Source organism: Uranotaenia lowii, chromosome 3 (genome assembly GCF_029784155.1).
Source record: "Uranotaenia lowii strain MFRU-FL chromosome 3, ASM2978415v1, whole genome shotgun sequence".
Classification (NCBI taxonomy): Eukaryota; Metazoa; Arthropoda; class Insecta; order Diptera; family Culicidae; genus Uranotaenia; species Uranotaenia lowii.
The window spans coordinates 90577532-90596369 of NC_073693.1; the positions used below are offsets into that span (position 1 = coordinate 90577532).

An 18838-nucleotide genomic window follows, 5' to 3' on the forward strand; every position below is an offset into this window, starting at 1 on the left:
GTCTTGCGAAAAGCGGCAGTATAGGGAACAGACAGACAGACAGAAATCCATTTTTATATATAAAATATAGATTTAGTGGTTTTACGAAAATCTAAAAATTTAATGAAATTTCAATGTGATTCTCAAATTTAAATGCATCTTCTTAGTTGAAATGGTCTAGTGAGTTTGATTGTCTTTTACTAAGAAAAAAAAATGGTGTTTGATTGTCATTTATTAAGAAAAAAAAGTGGGGTTTTGTCAAAATCGAGACTTGAAATAAAGTGTATCATGAAATTAAAATTTACTCAGAGGTTAAAAACAAATTGAATCCCTTCTTTTCAGAGTTTTTAATTTTTTTCTATTTAAATCATGTTTAACAGGCAATAATTTCCATTGGCAGAAAAATAATTGAAGAAAAATGTTGTTGCTTTTTGATGTTAAACGTGCCCGTTTATAATCTGTTACTTTATGAAAAAAAATTGAATTTTTGTAACCCTCTACAAACCAGCCTCGCCTTGAAACGGTGTTTACTAAAATAAGCATAAAATCAACGCAAATCATTATTTAAACTTTTTTTCAATCAGAATTTTTCAAAATATGTAAATTTAACTCTTCATACTAATGGCCTCTGTGTGATTATTTCAGCTGTTGTGAAAACCTTCACCTAAGAAAATCATGAGAATACTGGAAATGGAATTGTTTTCCCAAAAATTATCATTTAGGTAGTGTCTGAAATCCGTGGCTCATGCGTTTTTGATCTAAAACAGCTAAAAATTGCTAAATCCAAAACTTATCACCATTAAGGAATAATTTTGTTTAGAAAAAAAATGATTGTAGGTTAGGTAGGGAAAAATATTAAGACCGTCTAAATGCGGAGTTGGCAAAAAATTCTGATATTAAGTTATCTAGCCCATGTGCCCATGCCCCCCCAAAAAGGATCGCGCATGAGCAGTTGACCCGTGCTGAAGAAAAATTTGGTATGTGTTGATAAAATTTCTAAATAAATTTCAATTCGCTCATTTTCCCCAATTTAAATTCTTCTTATTTTCTATCCGTCTATGCAATTTGACAATCCTAAAATGTGTTTACTAAAAAAAGAAAAAAAATGTTTTTACAAAGAAGGACATCACTTTTCACAGATAAAGTCGATCAGCAATCTCGAACTTATTATTTTTCATCTTGAAGCCATTTTTTGTTTGAATGATATTGGAATAAAGTTTATTAACTATCAAATACCATCAAAATGTTTGGATTGTCGAAAGTTTGTTTTATGTATGTACAATGTTCAATTTATTGAATTGATTCCACTGCTGATAGCTACATAAATTTTGAATTTTCGATTGCTTCGATTGAAAAAAGTCGAAAACGACTCAAGCAACAAAACAATACTACTGACATTTTCCTTCTAACAGAAACTGCAGTATTTTGTGAGAACAGCTGAGATTATTCCGAGATAACCAGAAGCACAGAAGAAAACAACCCATAAAATTACCAAGATTCGGTAACCGTTCTCAATTCACACCAAACGACCATCAATGAAAATGGAACCGAAATAGCAAAAGCAAAAATCGGCGCCCCCTAGTAGTTTCGATCGACCCCAGTCCGTAGTTAGGTGTGCATTTCGGATTTAATGCACCGGCATGAAATCGAAAATAACGCACCAACGATGGTTGGTTCTTCTCAAGGTTAACACAGCCCTTAATTTTTGTCGGGGTTGTTCGTGTGCGTATGTGTTTTGTCTGTGGGGAGGAATAAATCATTCACCCTTCGATTTGTTTCAAGCTGAGAATTGCTTCTCTTTATTTTGTTTTTTTTTTCTTTATGATTTTCAGCTGCGAATCAGAGTTCGGGTTAATGGATTTACCTTATTTTTTGTATTTTTTTTTGTGACTGCTCAACTGGCTGTTAACTGGAAGCTCCTTAAGGTCCAAGACAGGAAAAGTAATCGATAGCAATTCCACAGCGCTGATGTTTTCTGCACAACACCAATCTATCCAATTGTTAATTACGCTTCTTCATCCCTTGAACAGTCGACCGAAGCTCTCGTGAAGCGTGAAGGTTTAATTAAAAGTCGAACACTTGGGTGTATGGTCGGTAGCAGAATTTCTCACACAGCAAGCTTAGAACACACCTTGTTTGAACAAGCCGATCTGCCTTACGGAAAACACACTTGAAAACACACTTTCGCATCTGTACCTATTCTTCCTTTTGCTGTTTTTTTGCTTTTTTCCTACTTATTCTATTTAGTGGTACGTCGCCTCCACCCAACCGTAAGGTAAAGTTGATGTTGTTTATTGTCGACCGACGACTACACTCACTCGCTCGTTGTTGCCCACACTTGATATCGTCTTCGGTGTTTTTTTTTTTGCTTCGCTTTTTGCTGCTTCTGTTGTTATTGTTGCACTTTGCTCACATTTCGGTGTGAATTGTGTAATAATTATTTTAGCACATGTGTTTTCTGTCGTTTTGCTTTTCTCATTACGGGTTGCTATGGTTCACGTAAAACTATTCTGACATTTGCCTCGATTGGATTGGCTAATGTCTAGACATTATTCATATGCCTTCGAGAATTAAACCCGGCGGAATTCACGCTGAGCTTTACCTTGAGGTGCCGAAGTCCAAGTGGAATCAGACACCTTCATCCGAGACAGAGAGAGAGACACTGTCGATATCACTGAGCTCAATTTCTAATTCACCGGAATTTCGGGTTCTACCGCACTGTAGGGTACCTTTTCAATCTTCTTCGCTCATCACGTACGCAGGAATAGGAAGAGTAAAAGTAACACCAATGCAAGAAACACACTAAGGGAACCCCCTGAGTAAGGAATTCGAGATGTATCTTCCTTTGAAAGACGACCAAAACCTGCTGACACACTGGTTAGGTAGAGGGCTTCGATGTAAACACGAAACCGGGAAGAGGAAGTAATCCTGTTTCCGCGAATTCTTCCGATCCCGAGTCCCTTCCTTCGATGATGTTCGGCACCAGCGACCGGAGAGAGAATCACCAGAAAATCCGAATAAACGACTCACAAACACACCGAAGCACCTGCACGGCAGCCTCAACGAACACACCTCCGATAAATGTTTGGATCGAACATCGGTGAGCCCACAACACGACCCACGGTCGACTTCGTCCACTCACCGGGTCGGGTGTGTATCTTCTCCACACCAGTTTTGCTGCGTGCGGAAGCTGTGGGTGGTTTCGATGGTCCAGACCTTCTTGTCTCCAACTCCCTTGGCTTCTCCAGGGGAGATTTCCCCCAATCCTCTTAGGTAGCAACTAGGTTTCGACCATTGCAAAACGCAGTGCGTTTTGCAAAAAACCGGTCCCTCTAGTCTAGGTTTTCTTCCCCAAAAAATCCCCAACAAACCTTCGATTCCCAAAGCACCAAAAAATAAAACTTACACACCAGAACCCCAAGAAAACTGCCTTTCTCCTTCTTCCTGTGGGATAACTCGTCTATCGTCTACAATTGGCACTGTCAAACCCCCAACTCCCAACTCCTAGCGGAGAAAACACAGACACAGGCTGTAGGAACTACCTATTCCCCCTCGGGTTCACTCCAGAAGTTTGGAAGTTACGCAGCGAGGGTTCAGCGCGACCGAAACGAACCAACAACCGTTCCAAACGTAGGCGAAAGACCGACTGACGGATTGAATCTGCTCTCTCACCGAATTTGCTCCGGTTCTGTTGTTGGGGCAAGCCGTAAGCTCATGCAATGATGGTTGGCTGACGGTGGTTCTGTTTTTCTGTTTTTCACTTACTCATCGATTGAGGTGAGTTAGGTGAGATCTCTTCCTTCACCGTGGCCGTTCGCTGAGAGATAGCTTTCCCGGTTTTCATTTCTCCGAAAACAGCTCAGCTCAACGTGAGGGACGGTGGATTTCATCATTGCGGTAGGGCTACCAAGGTTGAAAATTTAAAAAAAAAAACAAAAACAATAAAAAAATTACGTATCGAATCATAAGTTTTGAAAAGAGCTGTAGTATTTTTCATGCACTATGAACTGTTGTAATTATATTGTCAAGGAATTATTTATAGTACTTAAATTCCAACAAAACTCATATTTTGCAGTTCAAAATAAAGTCTTTTTAGTGATATCAGAAGCAATGTCAATAGGAAAGGGGTCCATTGACTTTATTTTTCAAGCATAATTCACATCGTTGAATAGTTTATGAGGTTTTGAAAGGTAGCGTTGAGGAGTCGGCTCTTCATCATTTTTTTTTTTTACAATTCGTTTATTTGACACGGCCCGTACCGTAGTTTTTAAAGAGCCAATGTCTGATTTATGTAATTACATTTCATAGTTTTCGGCTCTTCATCATTCACAGAGAAAAAAAGACGACTGTTATTTCAATCATTTTAGCTAGTTACACTAATCATTATTGTGTAGTTGAATTTTCCCATTCAACTGTAAATATAATGGGCTCTACTTCAAACTGATGATTTATCTTACGCATTCAACTTTGAAAATAATGGATTCAACTGTAATGGTATAATTGATTCAACTGTAAATATTATAGACTAAACTACAATTGTAATTATAAATATAATAGATTCAACTATTCATTCCTTGTCGAAATTTCTGGTTGAGATTTAAACAAACAGTTGGGTATCCTTATGTAAGAGTGTTAGCAGCGCTAAAAACCAAAAAAATATTTTGAAATTTGTTTTTTTTTTGTCAGATCGAAATGGGTTTCGATGGACCGAATCGAGCCGGTCTCTTTGCGGGACAACCCAGAAAAGCTATACTTACAAGATCCCGGCATGGTAGCAGTCTGCTGTAGGCCGAAGGAACAGCATGCATTGAGGAGTAAAGTTGAGCGAAATGTGGTGACAGTATTGGCGTGAATAATATTTGTGATTTCCGGATTCCAGGACAAAAGGCTGCGACAAAAGTTCACTTAGGCAGAACAAAACCGATGACCAGCTTAAAGATGAACTAACTGGAAGAAATATTCAATTTGCTCGATTAAGTCACCAGCCAAAAATGAAAAATTATGAAAATGTGATTTAATGAATGGTTTCATTGTGAAAATGTCATTAAATTATGGTTAATCCAACAAAAACACTAAAGAAGTATTTCAAATATTGTTGATCTCTGAAAACCAATCATAGAAATAAAGTTAAATTCATTATATTTACAGTTAAATCAACGATACCAGTGTATTTGAATCTATATATATAAAAAGCAATTTCTGTGGGTTCGTTTGTTTGTTTGTTTGTTTGTTTGTTTGTTTGTTTGTTTGTTTGTTTGTCCACTATAGACTCAGCCGTCTTACAAGCTAGAGCGCTGAAATTTGGCATGGATACTCATTAGGACCAGGAATGATGAAAAATGTTTATGATTTTTGGATGACTCTTTCTAAAGGGGGTCGTCCATACAAGACAAATTTTGTTTTCGCGATATTGACGTTATTTTTCGTCGGATTATGACAAAAATTTGCACATAGAGGTGTGAAGACATGCGGAATTGATTCCAGGTATTGAATTTTGTGTCAGGGGTCGTCCATATGAGCTGTTCAGTGTTTTAACTATATTGACGTTATTATACATTGGATTGATGTAAAAATTTGCACATGAGTGTTTTGAGGGACGAGCAATCGTTTCCAGGTATTAAATTCAGGGTTAGGGGTCGGTAAAAGGGGTCGTCCATATCAACTTTTTAATGTTTTTACGATATTGGCGTTTTTATGTACTGGATTGAGATGAAAATTTGACAACGTTTATTTTAAGGAACGGACAATCGATTCCAGTTATCAAATTTTTTAGAAGGGGTCGGCAAAAGGGGTCGTCCATATCAACTGTTCAATGTTTTTGCGATATTGGCGATATTATAGATTTGATTTTGATGAAAATTTGCACAAAAGTATTTTGAGGGATGATCAATCAATTCCAGTTTTCAAATTCAGGGTCAAGGGTCGGCCAAAGGGGTCGTTCATATTAAAACTATATTTGCGATATTAATGCTTAAATACATTGGATTAAGATGGAAATTGTAAGTGGGAGTTTTAAGAAACGAGTAATTGATTTCAATAGAAAACTTTTTATTCAGAGGTTTGCGGACGACACGTCCATATAAGCTGTTTAATTTTTTTGCGGTATTAACGTTATTATGCATCCTATTGAGATGAAAATTTCCTCATAGAAGTTTTGAGGCACGCTCAATTGTTTCAGGTTTCAAATCTCGAGTCAGGGGCTGGCAAAAATGGTCGTCCGTTCACTGTTTCTTCTATATTGGGGGTTATTCTGCGAGTCGAGTGATGTGACTCACAAAATTTCACTTCTTTATCCTGATCCAGGAAATGTTTTTGAGGAGAAACGTAAGAATGAATGAGCTCTAAAAATCGATCACAGGACATTTGAGCTAAAACTTCTAGCATAGAGTGTTTTCTGGAGTCGGCACAACGATGTGAAATTTTGCACATCACGTCACGTGACTCTCAGAATTAGCTCCATTGTCTTGATTATACATCGGATTATAATGAAAATTTGCACATGGGAGTTTTAAAGCACATGCAATTGATTTCACTTGTCATATTTTGACAAGAAATGAGTAAAAGGTATCGTCCATAATATTTTCGATTTTTTTTTTTGAAATAACTACGTTTTTAGGCATCATATTGAGGCAAAAATTCAAACACGAGAGTTTTGCAGGACGAGAAATCGATTCTTGATAACAAACTTTCTATTAGACGACTGAAAAGGGGGTCGTCCACATTTACTGTTCAAGGTTTTTTAATAATTGTTTAATTATGCATGAAACCCAGACAAAAACTCATTCACGGGTGTTTTACAAAACGGACAATTGAATTATGAATTCAAATTTTGAATCGGACGACAGAAAAGGGATCGTTCAAATTATCTTTAAAATTATTTAGACATAATTTCGTTGTTATGCATCTAAAAAAGATAAAAATTCGTACACGGGTGTTCTTTTCGACGGTCAATCAATTTCTTAAATTTCCGTTTTGTAGACGAGCAAATAGGTGGCTTGCAAATTCTGTTTAGTATTTTATGCATTTTTTTCGTGGAATGCGTCCCAATTACCAACCAAATACAAAAATACCAACTTTAAAGTTAAAAGCGAAACGAAGTTCGTACGGGATCAGCTAGTATATTATATTCATTGCTGAATGCACAACTTCAATCATACGATTATGGATGAATCAATTATTTTTAAAATTGATTGCAAAAAATCAATCATACAACTAAAGCTTTATCTATCATAAGTATTGTTGAACGCGAAATATCAACCAGATAATCATTCATTTGTATAGTTGAAAGCTTAAGGTTTAAAGCTGGTCGATATTCAATCAGAAATGTAGTTGAATATAGACGGAATACTGTATGAAAAACTATATTTTTTCTCCGAGTGGAATCCATAGTTTTCAGTACTCAAATTTTCAGTTTTTGAGTAGAAACTTGCTTATTTGCGTACTCACTTACTCAATGTTCCCGCGCTGGGTGGTAAAAGACGTCCACTGAACACGATCCCAAGCCAACGTCTTTACTTGGTTCCAGTCAAGAATATTATCGAAAGTTTGGATTTCGGCAGCTAAGCTTCGCCCCCACGAGCTTCTGGGTCTGCGCCTCCTTCGATGTCCTTCTGTATTCCAGTCAAGTTCTGCCAATCTCGTTCACATTTTTTCGCAGCGTATATCCAATCCATCTCCACTTACGCTCCCCAGTGTCGATTCCTAGCGCCTTTTGATGACAACGGCGATGAAGTCCTTCTTTTGAGGTCCAATTGCCAGTAAAAACTTATTAGACTTACAAATCTCATAAGACTATTTAACCCTATACTGCAGTGGTTTTCAAAGCGATCCCTACCTACCCCAGGAGGGGAGCGTTGAGAGCCTGTAATGGGGCGATGGAAGAGCTCAGAATTGCCAGCTTCTGTTGCATTTCGGAACAAATGTGTTTCAAAATACTTGTAGCGGGTTTAGGAGTTTAGGAGGTAAGCTCTTAAAAATCGAGACAGGGAGGCGGTGAGCAAAAAAGCTTGAAAACCATTGCTCTACCACATAGAGTAAAGTGGGGCAAGAGTACGCAGGCGGAAAGAGTACGCACTAGGCTTTTACAGTAAACGACAACGCTGAAACTAGCAACACTGTACCGGTTTGACAGGTCATCGAGTCAGCTGATCATACGTGTTTTTGTTTGTTGTTTGGTTCGCGCACGTCGGAGAAATGAGATAAGTTTTAGTTTTTCCAATTTTTATGTAATTTTATGCGTATTTGGAAACATTATTACGCTTCGTGGAAATTCGCTAATCAAATCTGCATACGTGACAAAGGACACATAATTAATATAGATTAAATCTGTGGAACACTCATGCCAGGATATGATCGGAATATTTAGCACTTTTAGCTTTTTTCACAAATGGTCGTAGGGGGCAAGAGTACGCACGTTTGGTGGGGCAAGAGTACGCGTTGGTTTCCTTCGTCTTATTGATAGCATTTTTAAAGCTAACCCAAAGAATAATCATGTTTTCAATAATCAGGACGTACAAAGGGAAAACCAGCCGGAAGATTTGCTCTCCGGAGATGCTGGAAAACGTCAGGCAGCGGTTGAAGGACGGAGAATCGAAGCGCCGGATTGCTGAAAGCCTCGGGACTTCGGAATCAACCTCACTGGGAACGCATCAAACTCCTGGATCTTCATCACTCGCGTAAACCGCTAGTGACCTGTATCTAATGTCAAACTAATGCCTGTCCAAATATTTCTTATCTTCTCGCCACCAGCCACCATCGCCTCCAACACCGCCTCCACCACCAACCGCCACCAGCCGAACTACTTTCTTATGAAAACTGTTTACAACTAATCAATCTAAGAATCAAAAAAGAAAATGTAAAAATATTGTATAATCAAATCATTCGGAAAACATTACAAAAAAGATAGAGAAAATAAAAGAGTGATGAGGAGGTTTTATGCTTTTGGGAGAAGTGGCTTGAAATTAGCTTCACTCCCAGGGGCTTTTCCCTGCTCACACATAAAAAAAAAACCTTGCGTAAACGCCTTAAGAAGGTATTCAACAGAAGATATTTTTGTATTGAATTGTGCATAACAATCATTTTTCTCGACCAGGGATTCGATGCTGAAAGCCATGGACAATTCACTTCAGTTTTTACCCCTCAGCAGTCAGAGGATCTCGTAAATCACTGCAGAGCGCTGCACAGTGCTTTTTACGGTCTGACTTTTAGTGATTTGCGTCACTTCGCCTTTGCCTTTGCTGAAGAGAACAGCGTTACCCATAAAAACACTGTTTTATTTTAACTATTGTTTATGAAATAAAGGTTTTGTTTTGTTTAATAAACGATTATAATGATTCAAGACCTCACTTACACCGGACCAGAATGGAATACAATGAGCTTTATATACATGCGTACTCTTGCCCCACTGGTGGGGTAAGAGTACGCTTTGGTAATTTTTGAAAAATATGATTTTTTATCAATGATTACAAACATAATCAAAACTTTTTGCGTCATACAATCAAGGTTAAGAGCCTTACTTTAATTTGGTTTAATTACTATAATCGATACTTTGTTCTTTGAAGAGATACAATAAGTACACAACTAAGTGCGTACTCTTGCCCCACTTTACTGTACCTTATATGTCCTCGAAGTTACAGTTAAATAATTGAAACAATTTTAATGCGTTAAAAATTCAATTATCAATTAAATTTTAAATCTCATTTCTCGAATCAATTTTGAAAAATCAATTCTTCAATCTTTGCCGGGATTTTCTCAGAGTGAAACTTGAACCAATTTGTATTCACACCTTCACTAACTCCTCAGATCTTCCATATACTGTATCAAAAAATTGTCCGTACAGCACGTACCTTGAAATCCAAACAATCAAAAAGTGCCGTTTTTCAGTCAATAAAAATACTACAATTACATCATTCGCTGCAGAAACTAGTCCTTTTTGTAGATCAGTATAAAAAAATGTTTATGAATTAAACCTTAAAAATAATCCAGTTCATTTGGTATTGGAAGTCCCAAAAATGACGTCAAAAAATTGTCCGTACACTGAGGCCTTTGTCAAATATTGTGTCAGTCTGTCAAACACAGAAACGTGAGTTGAATCTCAGCAAAGACAATTTCCAGTGGTCTGAGCGATAAATACGGTAAAATGAACTTTATCTAGCATAAATAAGTAGATTTTCGTGTTTCCGGATGTCAACGGGTATTTTTTTGTGAGAAGCAGACATTTTCCTGTTAATTAAATCCAAAAAAATTAACAAGCAATGTCTGCTCCTCACTAAAAACTACCCGTTGACATCCGGAAACTGATAGCTGACCTGAACAATGACGGTAAAAGCTTGTCCGAAATTGCAGGTATAGTAAAACGGCCACGATCGTCGGTTCAGTATGTCTTTCAGAACTTTAAGAAGACTAACTCCCTGGAGACTACTCCAGGAAGAGGCCTCAAACTGAAGCTTACGGATCGTCACCATTGCATCATTGTCAGGGAAATCGTCAGAATCCTAAAATCAGTACCCCGAAACTAGCTGACAGCCTGAAGAATTCTGAAAACATACAAGTTAATCCTCAAACGATACGGAACATACTTCATGAGAAAAAATACCGAGGTCGTGTTGCTCTTAAGAAGCCGTTTATATCTGCTAAAAATAAGAAAAAGCGGCTGGAATACGCTCAAAAGTATGTCCTGGAACCGGAAGAGGTCTGGCAGAACGTCATATTCACAGACGAAAGCAAATTTAATATTTTTGAGTCTGACGGACATGTAAGAGTATGGCGTAATCCAAATATTGAATTGGATCCGAAAAATTTGCGACCGACAGTTAAGCACGGTGGTGGTCATGTAATAGAGTGGGGTGCTTTCAGCGCAAATGGCTCCGGAAACTTGACATTCATTTACAGAGAAAAATAAATATATTTATCAGTCATATTACGCGTCTACAGAAATATAAATATGATTGTTTGGTTCTGACCCGAAAATACGATCAAACCAACCATCAGCTTATACGATTAGTCGCCAGGGTGTTAGACTTCTTGAAGTTCTGAAGGACATACTGAACCGACGATCATGGCCGTTTAACTATTCTGTGCGTAATTCGAAGACAAGTAAATAAATAAATTTCGGACAAGCTTTTACCGTCATTCTTCAGGTCAACAATCAGTTTTCGGATGTCTACGGGTATTTTTTTTTGTGAGGAGCAGGCATTTTTCTGTTAATTTAATCCACAAATTGTTGAAATCTACTGATTTATGCTAAATAAAGTTAATTTTACCGTATTTATCGCTCAGATCACTGGAAATTGTCTTTGCTGAGATTCAACTCACGTTTCTGCACTTGACAGACCGACTCATAACTGTTTACTTGACTAATATTTGACAAAGACCTCAGTGTACGGACAATTTTTTGACGTCGTTTCTGGGACTTCCAATACAAAGTGAATTGGATTATTTTTAAGGTTTAATTCATAAACATTTTTTTATACTGATCTACAAAAAGGACTAGTTTCTGCAGCGAATGATGTAATTGTAGTATTTTTATTGACTGAAAAAGTGTACTTTTTGATTGTTTGGATTTCAAGGTACGTGCTGTACGGACAATTTTTTGATACAGTGTACATAACTTATGACATTTCGATCAAAGATCATTGTAAAGCATAGTCAATGCCAACATTAGAAGGTTTAAGTCCATTTGTTTGGGATCACAAAAAAGGGGTTTAAAAATAATATAAACATGCTTCATATAGTTTTTATATCGGGAGCGAAGCACTGGATACCAAAATCCTTAAACATTGATCAAAAACATATAAAAAAGTGGCAGAGGTTTAAAAATCACCATTCTCATTATAGGTAATATGACATTGAAAATATAATACTTATACTGTATTCGTTTTCTCCATTCGCTCAGTTTTGAGGTTTACCATACCAGAACGAACATAATTCGTCGTCAGTGTATTGCTACCTGATACCTCACTCACTCACATGCGAATCTTCAGTGTTCTACCGTCCATTTTCAGATAAAATTTGGGGCATTACGGATGCAAAACTGAGCGCATAAATTACTAAAAATTACAGCAAAATGTGCAAAACTTGTTGTGATCTGGTGCAAAACTGGGTATAAACGAACATCTGAAAAAATTCATGAATTTTTAAGTCGTTAAAATGAACCTAATGTTCAATTTTGGGGAAAATCTGAAGACCACGCAAACCCGTCAGATAATAAAAAAAAAATCCCCTTCACTCAAAATTATATCAATTTCCATCTATGCATTCAAAATTTATTTACAAAGAAAAGTGTTGTATTTTTTTCGAATACCCTCCTTTTAAACTTTTGTACAATTTATAATAATTTCATTGGAATTTTGATTTATTATTTGTTGTCCCCACTTCCTCGGGTTGTTTCAACTCAGAGGTACTCCGAGTGGGTTTTTAAATAATTTCAAACAACATATGCAGCAAATGTTATTCATCGGTATTCAAATGTAAGATTTAATGTATGTACATATTTTTTATTAACTCAATCAACGAGTTAACGTCTTTGGATGATAAGTCATATTTGTCAGTTCATGTTCAAAATTTCTCATAAATTTCACATTTTTTGTTTTAACTTGGTCGAAATTCGAATAAGCTGGATGATGAAGTGTGATTTTACCCTTCATCCCCAGCCAAATATTTCAGACACCACGAAACGTGAAAGAATTCAAGTAAAACATCTTTTTGTGAGATTACTTTCGTGAGTAACAATCATCTCATCCCACAAGAGTTAGTTCAGTTCTCACCAAATCGAATCGTTTATGTTTTATGTTGCTCCCATCGCAGTAAGAAACCAGACTATGTGCGTATGGCAAAGGAAAATACTCTCCAAATTGGAAATCATACTCACTTCTGACTTCTGACCAGTGATGCCACATTTTTATCGGTATTTTGGAACCCAAAAAAATCTTTTATCGGTATGGAAATCCTAAAAATCGGTATGAAAATCGGTATTTGAGGTGGATATTCAAAAATGCTTACATTTTCAACTTCCTAACGTATTTTTAATATAAATGGAAGCTTGCAATAAAAAGCAAGTCTAAGAATTCTTATGAATGTTAATTTGAGTATTAAACTAGCTGACTAAGTGTGTTTTAGCATATATTATTCCTTTTTTTTATCTTGGTTCTACGTAACGCAAGTTTACATAAAAAAACGGTTTTGAAATTTTAACAGAACTGTTTGTAACAACTTATACATTTATTTTTTATTTTAAAACTATCTGCTTTTGCTGACGAAACGTAAAAATCACAAATGAACATTCAGCAGAGAATCCAAAATTAGTATTCCTTTCCAGTACTATAATTGAATAGAAATCTAATTTGAAAGTTACCGTTTGATAAGAAAAATAAGGGCATGGCGATCACTTTCAGGTTTAGGCATATTAATGAAATAAAAACTTGATTCTTTAACTGATGTTGAGCTAAAGTGGGATATAAATTTGATAAATTCGATAAGGCTATAGAACTAGGTCAACCTAAAGGAAATTTTAATTTCGTAAGCACTTACAAATCCAACAAATGGCTTTTTGATGTTCGAGGTAAATAAAGGCCCAAGTTGATGTTCTTCGTTTGGTTGATGGTTTTTTTTGCCAAACTGACCATTTCAGCTTTCAAAGCCTTTATTATTAGATATGAGTTCTAGCGATTAAAAAAAGAAATTATTGGAGAAAGTTGATAGAGTTGTTGCTTCAATTTTTTTTTCAGGCAATGGAAAATTAATTTTATTTTTTGAAAAATCACACATTATTCATATGAAAACCTAAGAATTTTAGGCGAAAATAAATGAGAAACGTGTTCGAAAAGAAGGTGTTCCTAAGAAAAATGTTAAAAAAAACACATAGTTTTTCCAAATACCCATTTTGCCTGGCGTGGCCTGGCGATCTCTGCAGTTAGGTACCTACATATGATATCATTTATTTGGCTAACAAGATGGAGAAGGATTGAAGATTATACCGATGATATGACAAACCGTGGATCTGATTGCACTTCAAATCTTGACATACCACATCTGGCGACAAATTGAACAAGAATTATATTCCAACGGTGTATTTTTTCCCTTGAAAAGGTAGAATCTCAGGAGACAAGAGCATAGTCAATTGAGATTGATTTTTAGAAACTTCTACCTTCTGCTGGCAGTCGCAGAAGGTCAAATATCAGCCTTGAGCTGAGTTCTTTGGCTTTGAGGTTGAGCACTATAATAGTGCATCATTTGACAGAACATAGGAACAAAACAGCGCGAACAACTGAACGAATTATGGGAGTGAGCCGTGGAGATCTTTGCAGGGTACTTTAAAAGTTGTACAGATCAACTTACGCCACGCCAGCTACCGCACTTTGTCTCCTTTCTACGGGACCTTTACGAGGATAGCTTGAATTAAGTGGGAATGTGGAAGTGGAATGAAGTTTGAGTTAAAATCTTAAAAATCGGTATGAAATCGGTATGTTTTGCCAAAAATCGGTAATCGGTATATACCGATTCTTGGTCAAAATTTTGCTCAAAAATCGGTATAAATACCGGAAAATCGGTATGTGTGGCATCGCTGCTTCTGACTGACTGAGCAAGACAAGCAGATCTCTCCCAGTAGCCCTGTTTATAACTCTCAATTTACAACATCGGTTCAGTGTTGTGCAAAGAATTTTATAGACACCTTTTTGTGTTTTCCTTTTTTCCTCAACTTGAGTGAGACTTCTGGTAGCAGCGGCAGCAAACCTCTCAGCATGATCCCGAGCAAAAAAAAAAAAACAATACTGTGTCGAGCGAGAAATGGTAGCCGGCAGCAGAGCAGCATCGTCTGGCTGTGCAGTGAGAGACATCAATGAGAGCGCGTCGCGGAATGGGAAGAGTGAAAACACACAACACGGCCGCAGATTTTCCCCGTAGGGGGAAAATGTGAACTTTGTTCCCAGCTCGCAGCCGGCGGCTGCTACAGAAACGAGAATGTGTTGGAGTGTTGGTGCAAGAATAACACAGAAGGAGAAGCAGAAACGCGTGAAAGTAAACCGGCTGCTCGGTATAGAACAGCAGACAGCCAGCAGCAATGAGACTAGAGGCGGCGGCGGCTCGAACATGTTTATGGCCGCATGCATGCCGCAGTGTGTCGTCGTGCCGCCTCTTATCATTATCATCATCTTCAACGTCATTGTCGTCATCATCGTCTGGATGATGGTGGAATACACTTCACGGTGAGCACTTTAGCCATCAGCATAATCTTCATCGTCATCATCATCATCGATGCTTGGTGTGGTTTCGATGCATCGTTAGAATCGGGAATTGCTGCGGTTTTCGTCCGTTCTCTAGCTTGCTTGGTAGCGCTTCACTGATGTGCGCGATCATGTCGCAGCCGTTGCACAATTTGGTGTGCTGAATCGTTTCGTTTTCGTATCGGATCGACAAACTAGTCGTCGTTCGGACGTTCCCGGACCTTTGCTGGGTTTAGCTTCTATTCAGCTGGCAAGGCAAGAGTGCACCGACCTCGTGGAAAAATAGCATTGATGCACGTTCCTCCGTCCGCGATCAATGAACGGGTTGGCACTATTTACATTTAGAGATTTCCACAATGTTGTATGGGCTGGATTAAGAATTGTCGATCATAGTTTACTGAGTAATGAAGAAGATTAGCGTTCCGGAATGCGACTTGAGTTGAGGAGATCATATGAGCACTGATATGTGTATGACTCGTTTGAAACGAAAAATTTGGGCTGTTAAAGAATTATCCAATATTGCTCATTCATATGTCATGAATAACTTACTCTCGGATGTTTTTTTCCAGATGACTCAAAGGATAACGTTTGCTGTTACCTTAAAATTCCCAAATATTGAAGAAGTTGAACTAGGATCAATCATCGCAGCTTGATTTTGGTCAGTATTTATTTCTCAGAATTGTGGCATTTTTAATCAAAACAACCGTAAGTGTTGATAACACCAACAACAAATTCTAAAGCAAACAATCAAATCCGATTACATCATTTCCAGCAAAACACGTTAAATAGCAATAAATGTAAGCACATACATATGCAAGTGGGACGATTAGGAGTACTCAGAGATAAGGATTGAGGATTTCTAGTTAGGTTCTAATGAATGTACTTAATATATAATCAATGTTGATCCTTATCACCAGTTATGAAATTGTTGCAACTTGTAGATCTTACATGTGTTTCAGCTATGTTAACAAATTGCCGTTACTGATTAAGGATTCATAACTTCTTTCCGTTTTTCATCATAATTTCGATACTCTTCAAGTTTTTATGTATCAACTCTCATAGTTTTGAGTATTCTATGTTTGCATACACCCATAGAAGAGGTTGCAACAATCCAATGCCTACTTAGCAAACCTGTGTGTCGAAAATGCGCTGAAAAGTGTACTGTAGCAAAGATGATATTCTTGGAAAAGCCTCATTGGCATTAAGACTCGAGCTCTCAAGTTAAACCTCTACATTCAAGGAACAAGAAAAACATGTATGGGGTTTTCATCCAATTGGATAATTCATCCAAGAAAAAAAAATTATGGTGAGAATCGAACTCACTGCAACATCTCATCTCGGCGTGCCAGTCCGATATCTTACCCAGTGCACTATCTGAGTCAGTTAGCAAAAGAAAACTATCAAAAACACGCTGCATTGGCCGTCTGCCGTTTGGCCGGTGTATATTTTTCACTTTATGGGATAGGGATGAGAATGGGAATAATTCCGCCTCCAAGAAAGTTCATTATTGGAGTAGTGTCTGATTTGTGAGTGTTCCAAAGACTGTCGCCAATTTGTATGGGAAATTTCAAACTTGTGTAATGTTATGCGCTGCAGGCTAAAATTGATCCTAGGCCTAGAACAAGATCTCAAGCCAAATTTTGGCCAGATTGGACGACGGGAAGGGGTCACATGCCAAATTTGGGCTATATCGTATCACTGGAAGGGGTCGCTCAACGAGCTTGAAGTTTGTATGGGATTTTGAGACATTTTGCTCGGGAGAAACATGAAAATCCAGTTTTTCATCAATAACTTTGGTCCCTTTGCTGATTTCTATTGAACATGGTTATCCTTAAATCCCACACTATGGTAAATATTTAATCTTAGGCTTAGGCTTCAAAAATGGGCTAACTTTTTTGAGGGTGATAGTCATCACTATTAATCAGGCACTGCATCGAACATTTCAACGCAGCATTAACAGTGATGAATATCACTCTTAAAAAATTAGCCCATTTTTTGATGCTCAATAACTATTATATCTAAACTCGAATCGCAATACAGTCTTCGGATAAAATATTTGTCATAATCTAGCCTTCAAGAAATATTATGTTTAGAAAAAATCGGCCGAGAAGAACCAAAGTTATTAGCTTAGCTTAGCTTAGCTTGATTGCCTGCTCACATCCACCTTAAATCGTTTAACCTGAAATGCTTTATCAACAAAACTCAATTTATAATGCATGTATATTCCTTTTCTTTTCAAAACCTTGCTACACACAAAACTTTCGAGGCCGAAATTTAGCAAAATTTTGCTCAAATTTGACCAGCTAGAAATTAAGCAATCAATTTAGCAATTTTTTTCTGCTCAAATTTTAACAAACATGAGAAAAATGAGCCGCCGGCATGTTTTACTTAAATTTTAGCAAAAACCGAGGGAAAAAATCCCGCAGAATCTGAAATTATTTTTTTTATGTTTTCATTTGAAAATTTCGAGGGAATGTTTGATTATTAAATAGAATGCACGGATAACATCACTTTGAATTTATTTTTTACTTTTTCAAAACACTTCATAAAATGAAAAGTAATAAGTTTGGATTCTGGGAACGCACCTTCTGACTGTTTCGATAAACCCGTCAATACCTCCGGAAATTGTAACCTGGTAGAAAAATAAAACAAACAATTTTGCATTTCGAAAATCGGGAAATCTAAACTTTTCATGATCGCGGCCGCGGCCCTTACCTGTACGCATTGATCCGGTACACACCACAAGAACCACCAGCATCGCGCTTTCAGAACCGCACTTAATCGCGTCAGTTTGTTATCTTTCTCCCAACTGGCGGCGGCTGCTGTCTCCAAACAAAGCGGCTAGAAAACTTTCGTTTTACTAAAATTAAGTAAAACTGCCTTTTCAATTACTAAAATGAAGCAAAATTAGCTTTTTGCTATCGCGTTAGTAAAATAACCCATTTTGCTAATCGAAAGTAACAGCGAAATTTTGCTAAGTGGAGCCTCGAAAATTTTGTGTGTAGATTTAAAATAAATTCCTTTTATAAAATCATCATTACAAGCTTTGCATTTCAAATCCCACGATCGCAGGCGTGGCTCAGTAGAACGAGTTCCACATCGCCAATGGTTGCTACTCCGTGATTGACCGAGGCCACCAATTTTGTTCAAAGGTCAAATGAATGGTGTCTGGGACTGACAGCACATTCACATTGCCCAAAACTGATGCTCTCTCTTTGAACATCAATAACGGCGCCGGCCACGTCCTAGCAGTCAATTGATAGATTGGAAGATAGAGAAAGGAATGAAAGAATGATTTCGTGCTTTAGGACCGAGGTCACCTCTGCATCCTAGCAAAATAATTTTGGTTTGAAGTACGGGAATAAGGATTTGATCAGGAGGCACTTTTGACTAGTGCAATAGCTTTGGTTGTAAACCTTATCTTATATGCTTGTGTTGTTTCATTTAATTAAACAAATTACGAGATCTAGAACTTTTAATTTCTTACTGTTTATTTTGATAGAACAAGATTTTAAAGGTATTATTAACTCTGTTAAAGTTTGAAAAAATAATAAATTCAAACCTGATCGAATTCAATGAAACTTTAATTCAATTTTAATTGAAAAAGTATTTAAATAAAGCTTTCTAAACATTATTTA

The 18838-nt window shown here is 37.1% G+C and overlaps 1 protein-coding gene across 10 annotated transcripts in view; it reads right to left on the minus strand.

Moving 5' to 3' along the window:
- The window catches only part of LOC129754770 (uncharacterized), a 601388-nt gene that overhangs the window by 323028 nt on the left and 259522 nt on the right, over nucleotides 1-18838 (minus strand). For 3 of the 10 annotated variants that reach the window (XM_055751001.1, XM_055751000.1, XM_055750992.1), the window contains exon 1: nucleotides 3386-3634. The exons of 2 other annotated variants lie outside the window; for them this stretch is intronic. The gene's annotated coding sequence lies outside the window, so the exon portion shown is untranslated. Of the gene's footprint in view, nucleotides 1-1843; nucleotides 2541-2581; nucleotides 2606-3350; nucleotides 3635-18838 lie in introns of those variants that run through there. 5 more of the 10 variants (XM_055750993.1, XM_055750994.1, XM_055750999.1 and 2 more) reach the window with 5 other exon arrangements.